Below are 20,045 nucleotides of genomic sequence, written 5' to 3'. Positions count from 1 at the left end.
TCAAATTCAAACAACCATATATTTTCCAGTATTTCCTTAAAAACCACTCTTCTCACTGTACGCCAAATGCGAGATAGTACAGATTTAAAAGCTTCCTTATTCACCATCTTTCCTGTCCACACCCTCCCTATTAAACAGTTTTTTCCTTTGATCTTTGTCTCCTCAATCTTTCCCTCATAAATTTTTATGCCTATCTTCTCTCCCTCCAGTAGAGAAATCTTACCACACAGTGTTTCCAACTCATCTGCCATACTCCTTCGTGAACCTCTTGCTGTTTTCCTACCTCTCCTCCTCACTCGGAAACCGATGGGAGACTAAACTCTCAAACCTAGTTGCAGTTCCTAACGAAACTCTAGAGAGAGACACAGGACACACTAACAACTACGCATGCCTTCAAAGTCGAGAAAAGGTGCTGCCGCTCTCCATCTATTCCGGAAAAGGTGCTGCCGCTCTCCATCTATTCAAGTAAAGGATAAAATTGGTAATCTCTGTTTCTTCTTGAGTTAACTGCCAGGTCGTGGGAGCCGGAAGCTCCATATCTTTTACGGTGCATAGAGGTCCTGACTCCTGATCACCGGCCGTCTCCGTGTTGGTGAATCGGTGATTTCGTTGATCTATTAAAGGTTAGTCTTCTTATCCATTTATATAGCCCTGATCTGACCATTTTGAGCGATCCAATATCGAGGCTATTTTTTTTTTTGGTAAAGCCTATTGGCCTTTGTAATAGAGATTTGGGATTTCCATTCAAAATAACAAAGCATGCTCACAATAAAGAATACGAATTTTGCTTCTTATCTTAATATATTTAGATGAATACATAGTATGAATAAATTTTATGATAGTAATATTGATAAATGCTAAAAATAGATATCACCAAATGTATGTAGTGCAGGCTCAATAGATCTACACTTTATAATAGAACAAATACTCTACCAAAGAAATAATGTTTCGTTACCCTCAAAATAACATGTATAAAAATAAAGTTATCTCTCTCCAACATCTCGCATACAAGAGTTGCAAGAGACCTGTAAATAGAGTTATTACAGATGGAGAATCAAGTCACAAAATAATAGGGATATAAAGGAAAAGGGAGGGACTTTTGTATGTTAAATGTAGCCTGTTAAATTACCAGTTATCCAAAAAACTTAAGCTGATAGGAAGAGGTAAATTTAATAACTTAATCAATATTTTAACACCCCCCTTCTATGTGGGCTCAAATTCTCTTTTAATAGGTGAGGCTCAACACGTGAAATATTTAATTTAAATGGGGTGAATTGACAGAGTAAATGTTCAATCTCAAGACCTTTGGCTCTGATACTATGTTAAATTACCTGTTATCCTAAAAGCTTAGCGGATAGGAGAGGTCAATTTAATAACTTAATCAATACTTTAACAAGGCCTAAGATACTATTTGGGAATGTGAAAGAGTTGAATGAGAAGGATAAAAGGATAAGGATTAAATGACTTCTTAGAGATTGGAAGGATGATATTGTATGCTTACAAGAAACCAAATTGAAGTTTGTTACTAGGGAAGTGGTAAGGAGCTTGTGGGTGTCTACACGTGGATCGTTGTTTTCTAGGGTCGAGAGGGGCTTCCGGAGGTATTTTGTTAATGTGGGATAGGAGGGTGGTGGATAAGTTAGAGGATTGTGAGGGGAGATTTCTATTGCGTGTTTTTTTAGGTGCATCATTGATAATTGTGAGTGGGAATTTGTTGGAGGTGTATAGAGCTAATTAATAATGATAGGAGATTGCTTTGTGTCCCTAACTATTGGAGTTTTTTAGATTTCATATTTGAATAGGGGATTATGGACATCCCTCTTGTGGGCGGCAAATTCACATTGTCTTATAATTGTGATGATCAATGTTAGTGAAGAATAGATAGATTTTTGTTTTCTCATGATTGGGAAGAACAATTTTCAGATGTTAGATCATTTTCTATTGATGCTGGATTGAGGGGTTTCGAGTAGGAGAACTCGGTATTTCAAGTTTGAAAATATTTGGCTGATGTTTGAGGGCTTCATGGATAAAGTGAAAGTATGGTGGAAGTCTCATCACTTTCAGGGTTCCCCTAGTTTTGTTTTGTCTAGTTAGTTGAAGGCTTTGAAAGCTTAGAATGAAAATATATTTGGCAATGCAGGGAAACGGAAAAAGGATTTAATGGATGGTATTTGAGAACTTGATGTCATTGCCTAAGGGAGAACATTAATTGAGGAGGAAAAGGGTGAAAAATGAGAACTTTGCTAGGGATCTGGAGAGATTGCTTCTTTATGAAGAAGTGAACTGGAGGAAGAAATCTAAGGCTCATTGGTTGAGAGAGGGAGATAAAATACAGAGGGAGAGAAATAACACTATGGATTCGATAATTATGAATGGCTCTTTATCTTCAGATCCTACATAAATAAGGGAGCACATTGTGCTGTTTTATATGCAACTGTACTCAGAATAATATAGTTGGAGGCCAAAGCTGGATGGTCTTTCTTTCCATTCCATTGGTGACGAGGAGGGTTCTTGGTTGGAAAGAGAGTTTGGATAGTAAGGTTTTTGAGGTGGTCAAGACACTAAATGGTGATAAGGTTTCAGGTTCTGATGGGTCTTCTTTGGCCTTTTTTCAGACATGTCGGGAGGTCCTTAAAGAGGATATTATGGCAGTTCTCATGGAGTTTCACGATCTAGGGAGTTTTGAGAAGAGCTTTGACACTACTTTCATTTCTCTTATCCCAAAGAAAGCTGGTGATGTGGATATTAAATATTTTCGTCCTACCAGTCTAGTGGGTGGCGTTTATAAAATAATATTTTAAGGATAAACGAAAAGGAAGCAATGATTTTTGGATATGTGGTAGTCTTAGTATTGGAAGGATTTAGCCCAAGCATCGTTGAATTCCAATGGGAGAAAAGGGGTGAAACCTTGAGAGCAGCAAATCTAGACAGTAAGTGAAGCAAGTTCCAAAGTCACTACCCTACACAAGCTGGCACATATAATCCCTAGATGCCCTTTAAGAGGATATTATAAGGCTGAATGGTTGGTAGTAAGGATTTATGAACCCAAGATTTTTAGGTCACGAGCATAATTCATGCATAATCATTCAATGCATCCTTACCAAGGTTCTAAGAAGGTTGCATTACATCAAGGTTAAAGAAGTTTAAGTGACTCTTTGAAGACTATCAAAGCAATGAGTGAATAGATCTTCATCGATTAAAAAACTGAGGTCATGCCTAAAGTCCTTTTCTCATATTGTGAAAACCATTAGCTGTGTGATTTCATCTACTAATATTACTCTGGAAAATAGTTGACATCTTTTGGCTAACTGTACCCTCGTTGGTGTTGTTGCCTAAATTAATCTTTACTGGTATAAATTGTGAACTCATTCTTCATTTTCTTTTTCTTTTGATTCTTTGTCAATGTTCTAAATTGTGAACTCATTCTTCATTTTCATTTTCTTTTGGTTTTTTGTCAATGTTTTTAATTCTTTCTTGCTGTAACTCAGATATGTTGGAGGCAGCAGCTGCTGCAGCAGCAGTTGAGTTGTATAAAGATGGTAGAGAGGTTGTAAATTGCATAAGTAGCCAAATTAATTATGCGAATAATCTGGAAAGCAACTATAACAGGTTAATAAAGGAAACAGACATGTTGTGTGCTAGGAGGGATGATATATTGGCTGAAGCAAACAAACACAAGACAAAGGAGGTCACTAAAAAATGCAAATATTGGATTTCTAGGGTCATAAAGATCAAAGAAGAGGTGCGAGAACTAGAATCCAATTACAAGAAAGAAATCAGGAAAGGAAATAAAATATTAGGTCGGCGTTCATGTTCAAAACTTAGCAAAAGCATGGCAAAGAAGTGCGAAGAACTACACAATCTTTGGTTAGAGGGAAACTTTGAGACAGGAGTACTAGTTGAGAAATTGCCAGAGCCTGTGAGAACTATGCATGCACCCAAAACAGAAGACAAGTCATCACTTCACTGGGCTATCAAAGAAATATTGGATCTTCTAAGAGATAGGAATATAAGAAGGATTGGACTTTGGGGAATGCCTGGAATCAGGAAAACAAACATAATGAAGAGCTTGAATGATAATATAGATATTGCTAAAATGTTTGATATTGTCATTTGTGTAAAGGTATCAAAGAATTGGAGCATAAAAATGTTGCAAGATGCTATTACACAAAGGCTAAAATTGAATGTGGAAGGCATCACTAGCCCTGACGAAATTGCTTGGCGAATATCTAAGGAGTTGGATTGCCAAAGGTATCGCCTTCTTTTAGATGAAGTTTGGGACATTCTTGATCTACATGTGATAGGAATCCCTGACAATGAAAAGGATAGCAAAGTGGTATTGGCGACTAGATATCGTGACATTTGCTTTGATATGGAAACTGATGAGCAAATTAAGTTGAAATGTTTGTCTGAAGCTGAGGCATATAAAATGTTCAAAGAAAAAGTGTGTCGAAATATGAATCTTCCAGGTATTGAACCAACACTACAAAAAAATATGAGTTTTTTGACGTGGCAAACAGTAAATTATGTTTGCCACGTCAAAAACTTTTGACGTGTCTATTTAAGCACGTCAAAAAAATTTTTGTTGACGTGTCTTTTTCTACACGTCAAAAGTTTTTTGACGTGTGAAATCGACACGTCAAAAGCTTTTGACGTGTCAATTTGACACGTCAAAAACTTTTGACGTGTCAATTTGACACGTCAAAAACTTTTGACGTGTCAATTCCACACGTCAAAAAACTTTTTTTAATATAAAAAAAAATTAACAATAACTTTGATATAAACAAATATGCATTAACAAACTATTAATGTTAATTGGCATAAAAAATTAATATTTATTGTCATTAGTATAAATTATAGTTCATTATCATTAGTATATATGTATGCATGCGTAAATTGATCAGTCTATTAATATTAATATGATAGCTACACATATTATTTTTCTAAAAATATATAAAACATACTCGAAGCATTTATTTTATAAGACCTGCAAAAGTTATATGAACTCGACAAACACAATATATGCGGCCGGTTAGTTGATACATTTAATTATATATCTGTACATCTAGAATATATGAGTTTTTTTTTTTTATATTCTCTAATTAATTTTAATTGGAGAGAATAAATATATATATATATATATATGATAGAGTAAATTCTATTTTAATAACATTTAAATAAATAAAATTTTATGAAAATAGCTTAAATAAGATAATATATAAAAACTTATATAAATATATATATATATATATTTTATATAAGTTTTTGACGTGCCATGTTTGGCACGTCAAAAACCTTTTGACGTGTCATGCATGGCACGTCAAAAACTATTGACGTGTCAAGCATGACACGTCAAAAAATTATATTAATAATTTTAATTATATAATTAATAATTTTAATTATATCAAACATAATTTTAATTATGATATAAAAAAATATGTAATAAACAACACTTAATGTTAATTGGCATAGAAAATTAATTTTGATTGGATAGGAAAATTATATATAGTTTATCATATTAGTATAAATGAAGTTGGTATATATATATATATATATATATATATATATATGTATCATGTATGCATAAATCGATCAGTCTAGTAATATTAATATGATAGCTACCCATATTATTTATAAACAATAATATATAAAAAATACTCGATACATTTATTTTATAAGACCCGCAAACCTCACATGAACTCGATCGGCCAACGCAACATATGTTGTCGGTCAGTTCATACGTCTAATTATCTATACGTCTAGAATACTAATTTATTTTTTCTCTAATTATTTGTAATTGGATAGACTAAATATATGATAGAGTTAATATAATTTTAATATAATTAAATTGTGAATATCATTTATAATGATTTAAATAAGATAATATATATATAATTATTAATTATAGGTTTTTGACGTGTCATTTGTGACACGTCAAAAACTTTTGACGTGCCATGCATGGCACGTCAAAAAGTTTTGACGTGTCATGCATGACACGTCAAAAACCTATAAATTTTATATTTTTTATATATATATATATATATACCAAAACTCTATTTTTTATTTTGATATTAAAAAATATGTATTAAAAAATAAATTAATGTTAATTGGCCAAAAAAATTAAATTTTGATTCGATAGGCAAATTATAGTTTATCATATTGGTATAAATTACTTAGTATATATGTATGCTTATATATATATATATATATATATATATGTATCATGCATGCATAAATCGATCAGTCTAGTAATATTAATATGATAGCTACCCATATTATTTATAAACAATAATATATAAAAAATACTCGATACATTTATTTTATAAGACCCGCAAACCTCACATGAACTCGATCGGCCAACGCAACATATGTTGTCGGTCAGTTCATACGTCTAATTATCTATACGTCTAGAATACTAATTTATTTTTTCTCTAATTATTTGTAATTGGATAGACTAAATATATGATAGAGTTAATATAATTTTAATATAATTAAATTGTGAATATCATTTATAATGATTTAAATAAGATAATATATATATAATTATTAATTATATGTTTTTGACGTGTCATTTGTGACACGTCAAAAACTTTTGACGTGCCATGCATGGCACGTCAAAAAGTATTGACGTGTCATGCATGACACGTCGAAAACCTATAAATTTTATATTTTATATATATATATATATATATACCAAAACTCTATTTTTTATTTTGATATTAAAAAATATGTATTAAAAAATAAATTAATGTTAATTGGCCAAAAAAATTAAATTTTGATTCGATAGGCAAATTATAGTTTATCATATTGGTATAAATTACTTAGTATATATGTATGCTTATATATATATATATATATATATATATATGTATCATGCATGCATAAATCAATCAGTCTAGTAATATTAATATGATAGCTACCCATATTATTTATAAACAATAATATATAAAAAATACTCGATACATTTATTTTATAAGACCCGCAAACCTCACATGAACTCGATCGGCCAACGCAACATATGTTGTCGGTCAGTTCATACGTCTAATTATCTATACGTCTAGAATACTAATTTATTTTTTCTCTAATTATTTGTAATTGGATAGACTAAATATATGATAGAGTTAATATAATTTTAATATAATTAAATTGTGAATATCATTTATAATGATTTAAATAAGATAATATATATATAATTATTAGTTATAGGTTTTTGACGTGTCATTTGTGACACGTCAAAAACTTTTGACGTGCCATGCATGGCACGTCAAAAAGTTTTTGACGTGCCAAACATGGCACGTCAAAACCCTATATAATATATATATATATATATTATCTTATTTAAACTATTTTCATAAAATTTTATTTATTTAAATGTTATTGAAATAGTATTTACTCTATCATATATATATATATATATATATATATATATATATATATATATATATTTATTCTCTCCAATTAAAATTAATTTGAGAATAAAAAAAAAAAACCCATGTCCTTTTATAAGACCTGCAAACCTCATAGGAACTCGACAAACACAACATATGCGGCCGGTTAGTTGATACATTTAATTATATATCTATACATCTAGAATATTAATTTGTTTATTTATTTATTATCTAATTAATTCTAATTGGAGAGAATAAATATATATTTATATATATGATAGAGTAAATACTATTTTAATAACATTTAAATAAATACAATATTATGAAAATAGTTTAAATAAGAATAAGAATATATATATATATCATAAGTTTTTGACGTGCCATGTTTGGCACGTCAAAAACTTTTGACGTGTCATGCATGGCACGTCAAAAACTTTTGACGTGTCAAGCATGACACGTCAAAAAACCATATTAATTTTCATTTTATATATATATATATATATATGTATATGTATATATATATCGAAAATGATCTTAATTATGATATAAACAAATATGTAATAAACAACACTTGAATGTTAATTGGCATAGAAAATTAATTTTGATTGGGTAGGAAAATTATATATAGTTTATCATATTAGTATAAATGAAGTTGGTATATATATATATATATATATATATATATATATATATATATGCTGCATGCTTAAATTGATCAGTCTATTGATATTAATATGATAGGTACCCATATTATTTTTCTAAAAATATATGGGTCATATTCGATACATTTATTTTTATAAGACCTGCAAACCTCATAGGAACTCGACAAACACAACATATGCGGCCGGTTAGTTGATACATTTCATTATATATCTATACATCTAGAATATTAATTTGTTTATTTATTTATTATCTATTTAATTCTAATTGGAGAGAATGAATAATATGTTATATAAGATGAGAACATTATATAATAAAAGAAATAAAATGTTAGTAGAAATAAGTTTTTATTATATAATTATAATTAAATTTATTAAAAATTAAAAAAAGGGATATATGGGCTTGACGTGCCAAGTGGCACGTTAAGAACCTTTTTGACGTGCCACATGTGGCACGTCAAAAAGGTTCTTGACGTGCCAATGTGGCACGTCAAAAAGCCCCTCGGGAAGGCGCGCATTTTTTCTGCAGCGCCTTCCCCTGCACGTCGTCTCCTGCATCTTCTTTCTTTCTTCTTTTTTTTCCCTCCTGCCATGTCATCCCCTGCATCTTCTTCTCTCCCATTTCTTTCTCTCACAGCGCCCAAGCCATTTCAAGCCTCCGCCTGAAACCCTCAACACCCATTTTCGTTTTTCTCCTTCAACCCAGCCAACCTCAACTCGCCTCTGCAGCATTTTTCACGTGGTTTTCTCCCCCTCGGTGGCTCTCTCTCTCTCGCCGGCGCACGTCACCGCCGTTACTCCCTCCGGCGACCACAACCTCGAGTTCGGAAGGCTCTCTCACGCTCTCACTCGTTCTCCTACTCGAAAATCAGGTATATATATATATATATATATATATATATGGGTTTATATACATATATATATATATATACACAGAAAATTATATATAGGTTTATATATCTGATTATATATGTGATTATATATTTCGTAATATCTATATCTATATATATATATATATATATATATACATAATCTGCAAATATATATATACAGATTATATATTTATAGATTAATTATATATATATTAATTAAATTATTTAATAGATAATTAATTAATTTATATATAAAAAATGTAATTTACAATGTAAATTAATTTTATAGGTTAAGTAAGTAATTTATTTGTTTAAGATATATGTTTTGTAATATATTTGAATAGTTTGACATGTTTGGTTTGTATATGGTGAGAATATTGTTTAATGTATTTCCATGCATGCATGTACAATTACGTACCTTGGTAGTTTGAAATTATGTTTTTCTGGAGAATTTTGCATTTAGATGTAGACCCATATTTTGTGTAGGTTTTGATTAACAACGGCATATCTATATATATGATTCGTATGTGAATGTTTACATTTACAAAACTTAGAATAATTAAGTATGTCATTCCTAATATGCGTACGTATAAAGTAAAAAACAACGAACATTTGAATTGAAGCTGGATATTGGATTTCATCTACACTTTCCATACAAATGCATAAATGGTTTATTAAACGAAAAAAAGAAAACCAACATTTAACCTAACTAGCTATATGTAGTTTATTTAGGGTGCCCATATGTAATTTACTTAGGTTTTGCACATTAAGATTATGTAGATGTTATAATTAAAAGTCAATTTATGTGTTCGTTTATTAAAAGTGAAAATAAAAAAATTATAACGATGTAGTTAAAGAACCACAAAAAATAAAAGAACATCTAAGTAACTAACTTAGATTTATTTAATTTATTCAGTTAGGGTCTCAGTACTTAAAGCTATGGACAAGAGTTGGATGACACAGTCTAGGGGTACAAGGGAATACAGAGACGGGTGTAGATCATTCGTGGACTTTGCAGTTAGGAACTGCACAATCCCTGATGGAAAAATTCACTGCCCCTGTAAGGTGTGTCGTAATAAGCAGCGCCACTCGCCGGATTTGGTATTTGACCATTTGACAGGGGGTAAGGGAATAATGATTGCATACAGAATTTGGTATTATCACGGGGAGAGGCCTGTTCGGGATCCTGTTGCAGTCTCTACGTCGTCTACCACGAACACGGATCAGGGTTTAGGCGCAGCACAGGGTGAAAACATGCGGTCAATGTTGCGTGATCTATTCGGCATGCACGATGTCATGGAAGACAATTGTGAGCCTGAAGTTGCGGTGCAGGGGAATGAAGAAACTGTGAATGAAGAAGCCGACGACAGTGACAGAGTAAAGTACAGTAACTTGCTTAAGAAGGCAGAGAAGCCACTTCATGATGGGACCAAACATAGCAAGCTTAGTGCTACTGTACATCTGTACAATTTAAAGTGTGTTGGCGGACTTAGTAACACAATATTTTCATCTTTTCTTGAGTTCATCAATCAGTTGTTGCCTCCTAGTGATGAAGCTTTGCCGGTTAATACATATGAGGCAAAAAAGTTTCTAAGGGACATGGGCCTCGGGTATGAGAAGATACCGGCGTGTCCTAATAATTGTATGATATTTTGGAAGAACAATAAGGATTTGGATACATGTGCTGTTTGTGGAGTATCTAAGTGGAAGGATGAAATTCAGTTGGATGAGGATGGGCAGCCCATTTCATCGAGTAAGAAACGCCCGGTGAAGGTGTTGCGGTGGTTTCCACTTATACCACGGCTACAGAGATTGTTTATGTCAGAGCATACTGCTCCTTACATGAGGTGGCATGCAGAAGGCCGGACTAAGGACGGTGTATTGAGGCATCCGGCCGATGGTGAAGCGTGGAGGGCATTTGATAATTTGCATCCAGACTTCTCGGCGGACAGCAGGAACGTCAGGCTTGGACTAACCTCGGATGGATTTAATCCATTCGGAAACATGAGCACCTCCCACAGCACTTGGCCTGTAATGCTTGTACCGTACAACTTGCCTCCTTGGACGTGCATGAAACAAACTTCATTTATACTATCGCTGATAATCCCGGGCCCAAAGTCACCTGGCATGGATCTAGATGTCTACCTACAACCCTTAATTGAGGAGTTACAAGAATTATGGACTGTAGGTATTCGCACATTTGACGTGTCCAAAAAAAAGAATTTTGTGCTACGAGCCCAGTTGATGTGGACAATTAATGACTTCCCGGCATACGCAGATTTGTCTGGGTGGCCTAACAGGGGTGAGAAGGCATGTCCCTGCTGTATGTACTCGACGAGGTCCAGGCGGTTAAAGCACGGCAGGAAATTTTGTTATATGGGGCACAGGCGATACTTGCCTATTGATCATCCGTGGAGGAGAAATAGAACAACATTTGACGGCAAACAAGAATTTGAATGTGCCCCAGATGTGCCAAGTGGAGATGAAATTCTTAGACAATTGCAAGATATGGCATATGGAGATGAGAATGCCGGTAAGGCAAGGGCGGATAAAAAGAAAAAAGACAAGAAACGAAAGAAGAGTGGGGCGACAGAAAGAGAAGGCGATACTAGTACTGCTAACGTGTTGTGGAAGAAGAAAAGTGTTTTCTTTAGGTTGCCGTATTGGAAAGATAATCTATTACGGCACAATCTTGATGTCATGCACATTGAGAAAAATGTGATGGACAACATTCTTGGTACAATACTAGACATTCCAAAGAAAACAAAGGACAACATCCAAGCCCGCACAGACTTGCAAGAAATGGGGTTGAGACATACACTTCATCCGTACACAGGCGAGGATGGTAAAACATATATGCCCGCAGCTTGTCACACGATGTCTAAGGAAGAGAAAACTCAGTTTTTGAAAGTGCTTCGAAATGTAAGGGTGCCGGACGGATATGCCTCTAATATTTCTCGATGTGTACGACTTAGTGATTGTACGATATTCGGGTTGAAGAGCCATGATAGTCACGTAATTATGCAACAACTTCTCCCTATTGCATTGCGTGGATCATTGCCAGGAAACGTGGTAAGACCACTTGTCGGGATTTCTGCATTCTTCAGGGGCATATGTTCAACGTCATTGACACGAGATGATATGGACCGATTAGAGGGTGACATTTATGTTACTTTGTGCCAGATGGAAAGGGTCTTTCCCCCAAGCTTTTTTACTGTGATGGTTCACTTGGTCGTGCATCTTGTCCGTGAATGCCGACTAGGTGGACCGGTACAATATAGGTGGATGTATCCGGCAGAGAGGTAAAATAGCTTTACTAATATTCATATTTATGAATTTTTATTTTATATTAAATCGTCACTAATTATAATGAATGAATTATGATCATATGTAGAAGTCTTGGGGTGTTCAAATCTAATGTCCGCAATAAAGCGGCTCCTGAGGGATGCATTGCGGAGGGCTACATAGCAACGGAGTTGGTTGCGTTCTGCTCAAGGTATCTAGACCACGCACCAACATTTCACAATAGGACTGTAAGAAACCCAGATGGTTCAAAGGGGGCGGGAACACGAGTTATCCTCGACCGTGTCACATTGACACAAATTCACCGATACATTATTTTTAACTCGGATGAGTTCCTTCAACTACGGACGTAAGTCGTGTTAGTAGTGTATACAAGTTCAATATGACCTTGAACCCTTAGTTGTGAATTATAATATAATTGAAACGTTGTATTGTAGGGTGCACATGGATACACTTAGGCGTTCATGCAGTAGGGGGCGAACGACGGAGGATCAGTTTGAAACCCAACATCATGCGCTATTCGCCGATTGGTACCGTGACTACGTAAGACTACCGTGACGTTTAACTGTTACTGACCCATTATATTTAGTTGTTGATTCATAACAACTAAAGAAACTTTCTTATGGTCAATTTTTACGTATGTGCTTACAGGTCGATCGATTGGACGACGGACAAAGGAAGGAATTAGGTCACAAACTGGTAATGCATTGTAGAGGGCCGAAGGCCACAGCGACTAGATATAACAGATATGTGATTAATGGAAAGCTGTTTCGCACTATTGCATGCGATGCTGGAAAAAGGACCCAGAATAGCGGGGTGTGCGTGCCAACAGTTGATGGTGAAACGTACTATGGGAAGTTGACGGAAATAATTGAGGTGGAGTACTTCGACAGGACTAGGTATGTTTTGTTCAAGTGCGATTGGGCGGATAACACGAGGGACAGGGGGTACAAAGTTGACGAGTATGGCATACTGCTTGTCAGCTTCAAAAACCTTGTCCACCGGGGCCAGGAAATTACTGATGAGCCGTATGTGCTAACGTCACAAGTTGACCAAGTCTTTTACGTCCAAGATGAAAGGGACCCTGATTGGGCTTGTGTTGTAAGAACTAAACCTAGGAACGTATACGACGTTGGACAAGGTGAAGGTTCTGATGATGAAAGTGTCAGCTACCACGAGTGTGAGCCGCTCCGCATGACTAGCAGTAATGAAGTGGATCCCCAGGATGACATTGACTACATCCGACAAGACTTAGATCCGTATGTGATTTAAAAAAATTTAAAACTTTAATAATATATATCGTTCACATTTATTTTGACGTATTTAATGTTATTTCTTTCTACATTGATTGGTTATATTGGTGATTTTTTTATCTATTATATACATAATTAATTGAGTATATTATGTGTTTTGCAGGTTGACATGAGTACGCGGGGGAAGAGTAGACGACGACGGTCTCCACAGATAGACGACCAGGGGTATAGACCCTTGCTCCCTGAGCATGGGGAAGGGTCTCAGCCGGTTCCCTATGATCTTGGCACTCCATGTCCTACCATGAGCGAGTTAGGTGTATGTGGACATGGTGAGGTAGAGATGATTTTTCCCCATGAGTTGAACACGGGTATACCATACAGTGAGCCATCGCAGCCAGATGATAGCGAGACACAATACTATGGGGAGCATGCGGATGATGGCTCAGGTGACTTGGAGGCCGAAGATCCTCCAGAAGTGTTGGGCGGTCGAAAACTCCGGACAATAAGTAAGTATATATGTTTAAAAAACTCAGTTTGAATATGTATAAAATTTATGTAGTTAGTATTAAATTTGAAATTAATAAATTTTGCAATTATTAATGTGTTAGGTACCAGGGGAGACGGGAGCACCCAATTTCAGGTGGTGGACATCCCACCATCGAACAAGAAGTGGGAGGTCCCCCTTGGCCAAAAAATTGTCTGCGAGTACAATAAAGCATGGCAGCCCGTAGGGTTTAGCGGGATGAAATTCAGAAGGGAGGCCGGGAACGTCATAAGGGCAGGGACTTATGTTAAGCTCCGGGATGAATGGGAGCATGTACATCCTCGTGCGAAGGAAGATATATGGGACACCCTTATGGTATGGTTACATTTTTAGCATATGTATTTCAAGGTCATATTTTAGCATATGTATTTCAATATTTTAAACATTAAAGTGTGCAATTATATTTGTAATTTGTTTGATTTATATATGCAGACTCAGTTCTACATGCCGCCTGAATACAATATTGAGGCGATTAAAAGGGACGCCTTCAAAGATATGGGCACAAAGCTGAAGAGTTGGAGACACTCTGTAAAAAAATCATTAAAAATTCAAGCGGGTGATACTCCAGACTCAGTGAAGGCGAGAATGGGTGAAGATGCCGTTAGGAGATACGACCCAGTGGACTTGAATGTCTTGTTGGCGAGATGGTGCGACCCGAACAATCAGGTACGTCAGGAGTGTTTTCAGCAATTGGCTAGTGAAATTAATTGTAGTTTCATTAATTCTAATTGGGTTAGGCCTGACATTTTAAGACTTATATACATGTAGGAGTATGCTGCCAAGATGAAAGAATTGCGAGCAAAAAACAACACGCCTCACTGCACTGGGTCGATGAGCTATGCTAGAGTGACACATCAAGAGGTACTTATATACATATATAATCGGTAGTTTAAGTCAAAAACACGTCTTATGTTTTTTTTTGTATGCAGACCTTAGACGCGGGGGCACTCCTCCAACTCGAGCGGAAAGTTACATCAAGACTCACACATACAAGGAAGGTGGCTATCCGAATGACGTGGTCAGAGAAAGATGTGTAAGTACTCAAGCATATATATTAACGTTCCTTATATATACGAGATACTAACTTGTTTTTTAAAGTACAGGAGCTGATGCAGGAATTGGCGGCCACTGACCCGGCAAATACTGATACCGTGACGGAAGGGACGGTACGGTGGACACCTAATGACGCGTATGCTCAGGCGCATGGAAATAAGCCGGAGTATGCTGGTAGGGTCCGCCAGCTGGGTGCGAATGTGCTGCCGGTGCGGGGCAGCATACATTCATACTATACACCGTCCCAGACACGGTCTCAAAATTCCTGGAGCTCCTCGTTCTCACAGATGACAGATAGAATCAGAGAACTTGAAGAGGAGCGGGCAGCACAAAAAAGTGCAATGGATGAGATGGCGAGGCAGATTGAAGCACAAAAAGCCCAGATAGCAGAGAAAGATGACATTTTTGAGGCTCGTTTCCGCCAGCTCGAGGCAATGTTCGGGTCGACGTCTGGGTCTGCGCCCCCGAGAGGTAATTCTATATTTTATTTTGTTTTTCTAACAATTGTTCACTATTAGAATAATTGTTACAAACTCCTAGTTACAGCGGTCCATTTTAAAACTTACGTATATTTGCATCGTATTATAGAATAATTTCTAATTTTTGTATTGATTATTATTGGTTCACAATTAATTCGCAGGTAATGCAAATTAGGAGTTGGAGGATGATTGTGTTGAGTAGAGCACCATAGGGCTGGTCAACACTGTTTGTTGTTTTGTATATTGTTAGATACTCCAGAAATGTTTTGTATATGCTTGTTGAGACTAATTGAAACTAATTTCTAGTAGATACTCCAGAAATGTTTTATTGTATATTTGTTTTGCGTTGTGTTAGAACGTTTTTTTCATTTATATATATGTTTTGTTATGTGTTGTGTTGAAATGTAGTGTGTGTGTTGAAATTTTGTTTGTTGGATATTGGATACATATTATTAATGAAGTTGTGTTGTGTTGTCTTGGATATATCCGTTGGATATATATATTGGATATATTACCTTGTTTAATGAAGTTGTGTTGGATATATATATTATTGGTTGTGTTGTGTTGGATATATATTGGATGTTGGATATGCGATATATATTGTGTTGGATATATATTGGATGTTGGATATTTGATATATATTGGTTGTGTTGTGTTGGATATATATTGGATGTTGGATATTGGATATATATTGGTTGTGTTGTGTTGGATATTGGATATAGGATATATATTGGTTGTGTTGTGTTGGATATATATTATATAGGAATATTTGATATATATTGGTTGTGTTGTGTTGGATATATATTGGATATATATTGGTTGTGTTGGATATTGGATATAGGATATATATTGGTTGTGTTGTGTTGGATATATATTATATAGGAATATTTGATATATATTGGTTGTGTTGGATATTGGATATAGGATATATATTGGTTGTGTTGTGTTGGATATATATTATATAGGAATATTTGATATATATTGGTTGTGTTGTGTTGGATATATATTGGATGTTGGATATTGGATATATATTGGTTGTGTTGGATATTGGATATATATTGGTTGTGTTGGATATTGGATATAGGATATATATTGGTTGTGTTGTGTTGTGTTGGATATATATTGGATATATATTGGATATATATTGGTTGTGTTGTGTTGGATATATATTGGATGTTGGATATTTGATATATATTGGTTGTGTTGTGTTGGATATATATTGGTTGTTGGATATTGGTTATATATTGGATATATATTAGATGTTGAATATATATTGGATGTTGGATGTAGATTATTGTAATTGAATATTTGAATGTTGGATGTTGGATGTAGATTACAAATATTGAAATTATTGGTTATTAGGATGTAGATTATTGATATAGATTATTGATATAGATTATTGATATAAGGAATTATTGTAATATCAGGATTTATCAGGAATTGTAATTATTGGAATTATTTAAAAAAAAAAAAAAAAAATATTTTTGACGTGTCAAATTGTCTGACACGTCAAAAACCCCCACGTACAATTTTTTGAACTTTGTCAGATTGACACGTCAAAATATTTTTGACGTGCCGAAATGGCACGTCAAGAATATTTTTGACGCGTCAAAATGACACGTCAATAATATTTTTGACGCGTCATTTCGACACGTCAATAATATTTTTGACGTGTCAAAATGACACGTCAAAAACTTTTCTGACGTGTCATTTTGACACGTCAAAAATATTATTGACGTGTCATTTCGGCACGTCAAAAATATTTTGACGTGTCATTTCGACACGTCAAAAATATTTTTTTGACGTGCCATTTTCGACTCGTCAAAATTTTTTTGACGTGTCACTGTAGACACGTCAAAAAACCCAGTTTTTTGACACCTACCCTTTCGACGGTCGATGAACGTCAAAAACAACGCGTCAAGAGAGGTTTTTGACGTGTCAATACCATTGACACGTCAAAAACCCCCAGTCAAAAAAAAAATAATTTTTTGTAGTGCAATAGCCAAGTTAGTTGCTAGTGAATGTGCTGGTTTGCCCCTCTTGATAGACGGGGTAGCAAGAGCTTTCAGAAAGAAGGATAACTTTGAGCTGTGGATTGAAGGACTTAGGAGTTTGCGGAGATGGTTCAGTATTGAAGTCCAAGGCATGGATGAGTCAATTGAATTCTTAAAGTTTTGTTATGAAGATTTAAATTGTGATGATAGAAAGTTTTGCTTTCTGTACAGTGCACTATATCCTGAAGACTATGAAATATATATAGATTATTTGTTGGAATGTTGGGGAGCTGAAGGTTTTATTCATGATGCAAATAAGTTTAGAGTTGCACGTGAAAAAGGGCATACAATACTGCATGACCTTATCAACGTGTCTTTGCTAGAGAGGAGTGACAGTATGAATTATGTAAGGATGAACAAAGTGCTGCGGAATATGGCCCTTCAAATTTCTTCTGGAAGCAATAATTTTAAAGTTTTGGTCAGAACCCCTCAGGAGCAGCAACAACCCCTCGATGAGGTAGAATGGCAACATGCAAATCAAATCTCTTTGATGGATAATGAATTGTGCCTTTTACCAGAAATGCCAAATTGCAAGAATCTTTCAACATTGTTGCTACAGAGAAATCGGGATTTAACATTAATTCCTGAATCATTCTTTAGACTCATGCAAAATCTACGAGTCTTAGACTTGTAGGGCACTGGAATTGCATCATTACCATCATCTATATCTTGCTTCATGTGTCTCAGAGCGCTCTATCTAAATGCTTGTGTTAATTTGATGAAACTCCCATTTAATATTAAAGAGCTTATGCATCTTGAGGTACTTGACATTCGGAATACTGGGATTTAATTATTTGCCAATTCAAATTGGATGTTTGACTCAGTTGAAGTGTTTACGTATGTCATTGTCAAATTTTGGCATGGGACAGTCAAGGGGTGTGGAGTTTCGTAGAAATGTTTTGTCAAAACTTTCTTTATTGGAAGAACTAAGAATTGATGTAGATCCAAATAATCAAAGGTGGGAGGAGGTTGTAAAAGCCATTATTGAGGAGGTGGCTACCTTGAGACATTTGACTTCACTTTCGATTTGTTTTCCTAGCATGGACTGTCTTGGGTTTGTCATCTCAACGAGTCCTTCATGGAGGGATCTCTACTTCACGTTCCAATTTTCTGTTGGTCACCATGACTCAACCAAATATCAAATTCTTGACTATTTTGAAAATCAAATCAGGAGGTGTTTGAAGTTTGTAAATGGTGAAGGTGTACATCCTGCAATTTCAGAGGTTCTTGCAGAAACTGATGCATTTGAATTGATCGGCCACAAGGGAGCTTCAATACTATCAGATTTTGATATCAAGAGTATCAACAGGATGCGGGGTTGCTTGATTGAAGGATGCAATGAAATTGAAACTATTGTTGATGGTGATAGTTTACACTTCAATAGTTTACAAGAAAGTGCATTCGAATGGTTAGAAGTGATGTACATAAATAATGTCCCACAATTAGCAAGCATTTGGGAAGGGCCTGTTCATGCTGGAAGCCTAGCCCGACTAAAATCTCTGACTTTATGCAAATGTCTAAGTTTAAAGATGATCTTCTCCAACGGCATGATTGCTCAACTCTCTGAACTTCAAAACTTAAAAGTTGAAGAGTGTCCTGAAATCGAAGAGATAATTATGGAGTCTGAAAACAGGGGGTTAGAACCTGATGTGCTTCCAAGTTTGAAGACACTAGTACTTCTTGATCTTCCAAAAGTAAGAAGCATTTTGGATTAATGACTCAATAAAGTGGTCATCTTTGAAGAAGATTGAGATATCTATGTGTCAGTTATTGAAAAAATTGCCCTTCAACAATAAGAATGCAATCAATTTGGAATGTATTGAAGTCCAACAATCATGGTGGGATGCATTGGAATGGAAAGAAGAAGCCATTGAAGAAAGACTACGATCTATTTGCAGCTTCAACTAGTGGTTTTGGCTTTCATCCTTCTCGACAGCCCTTCATGTGTGTAAGCTGGTGGCAAGAACGTTTGCTTCATTAATTTCCAGTTTGTAAGATTTAAGACCCTTGTGTTCTTTTCTTTTTAAAGACAACATATGATGCAGAGTCTAAAATGCCTTTTATCTTGATCTATGTGATTGTATAATATTTGTAATTGCAGGATTTTGAGTGTTTGAAATCTTAACTTATCAGTATTTATGATTGTTGCCCCAATCTTGGATCATTAGTGATCATGCTTGTCTTAAATCTTTGATGATTAATTTTGTAAATTTCCTTATTCCAGTTAAGAAAGTAGCTAGTCTTGCATAACTTAGTTGACTTTTTAAATAGCCAAACCTACTCTTTTAAGTCTTTTACTCTTTTCTTTGAAAAATATTATTTTTCATATCCATTTATTACTCATTTCACATCGACCAATGTGACATTCTTTTTTTTTTTTATTTATTTATTTTTTTTAAAGTGTAGCTAACATAAAAAATCGAAACACACCTCGTCGGTG

At 34.9% G+C, this 20,045-nt stretch overlaps 1 long non-coding RNA gene across 1 annotated transcript; it reads left to right on the top strand.

Moving 5' to 3' along the window:
• Positions 1-449: 449 nt before the first annotated feature.
• LOC148586091 (uncharacterized) lies at positions 450-19,772 on the top strand. The gene is made up of 2 exons (XR_015912010.1): positions 450-623; positions 18,777-19,772. It is a non-coding gene; the product is annotated as an uncharacterized LOC148586091 (long non-coding RNA).
• The last annotated feature ends 273 nt before the right edge of the window (positions 19,773-20,045 follow it).

This window comes from Corylus avellana, chromosome 4 (genome assembly GCF_965113065.1).
Source record: "Corylus avellana chromosome 4, dhCorAvel1.hap1.2, whole genome shotgun sequence".
Lineage (NCBI taxonomy): Eukaryota > Viridiplantae > Streptophyta > Magnoliopsida > Fagales > Betulaceae > Corylus > Corylus avellana.
Note: the sequence above shows the minus strand (reverse complement) of the source record. Positions and strands in the feature narration are given on the sequence as shown.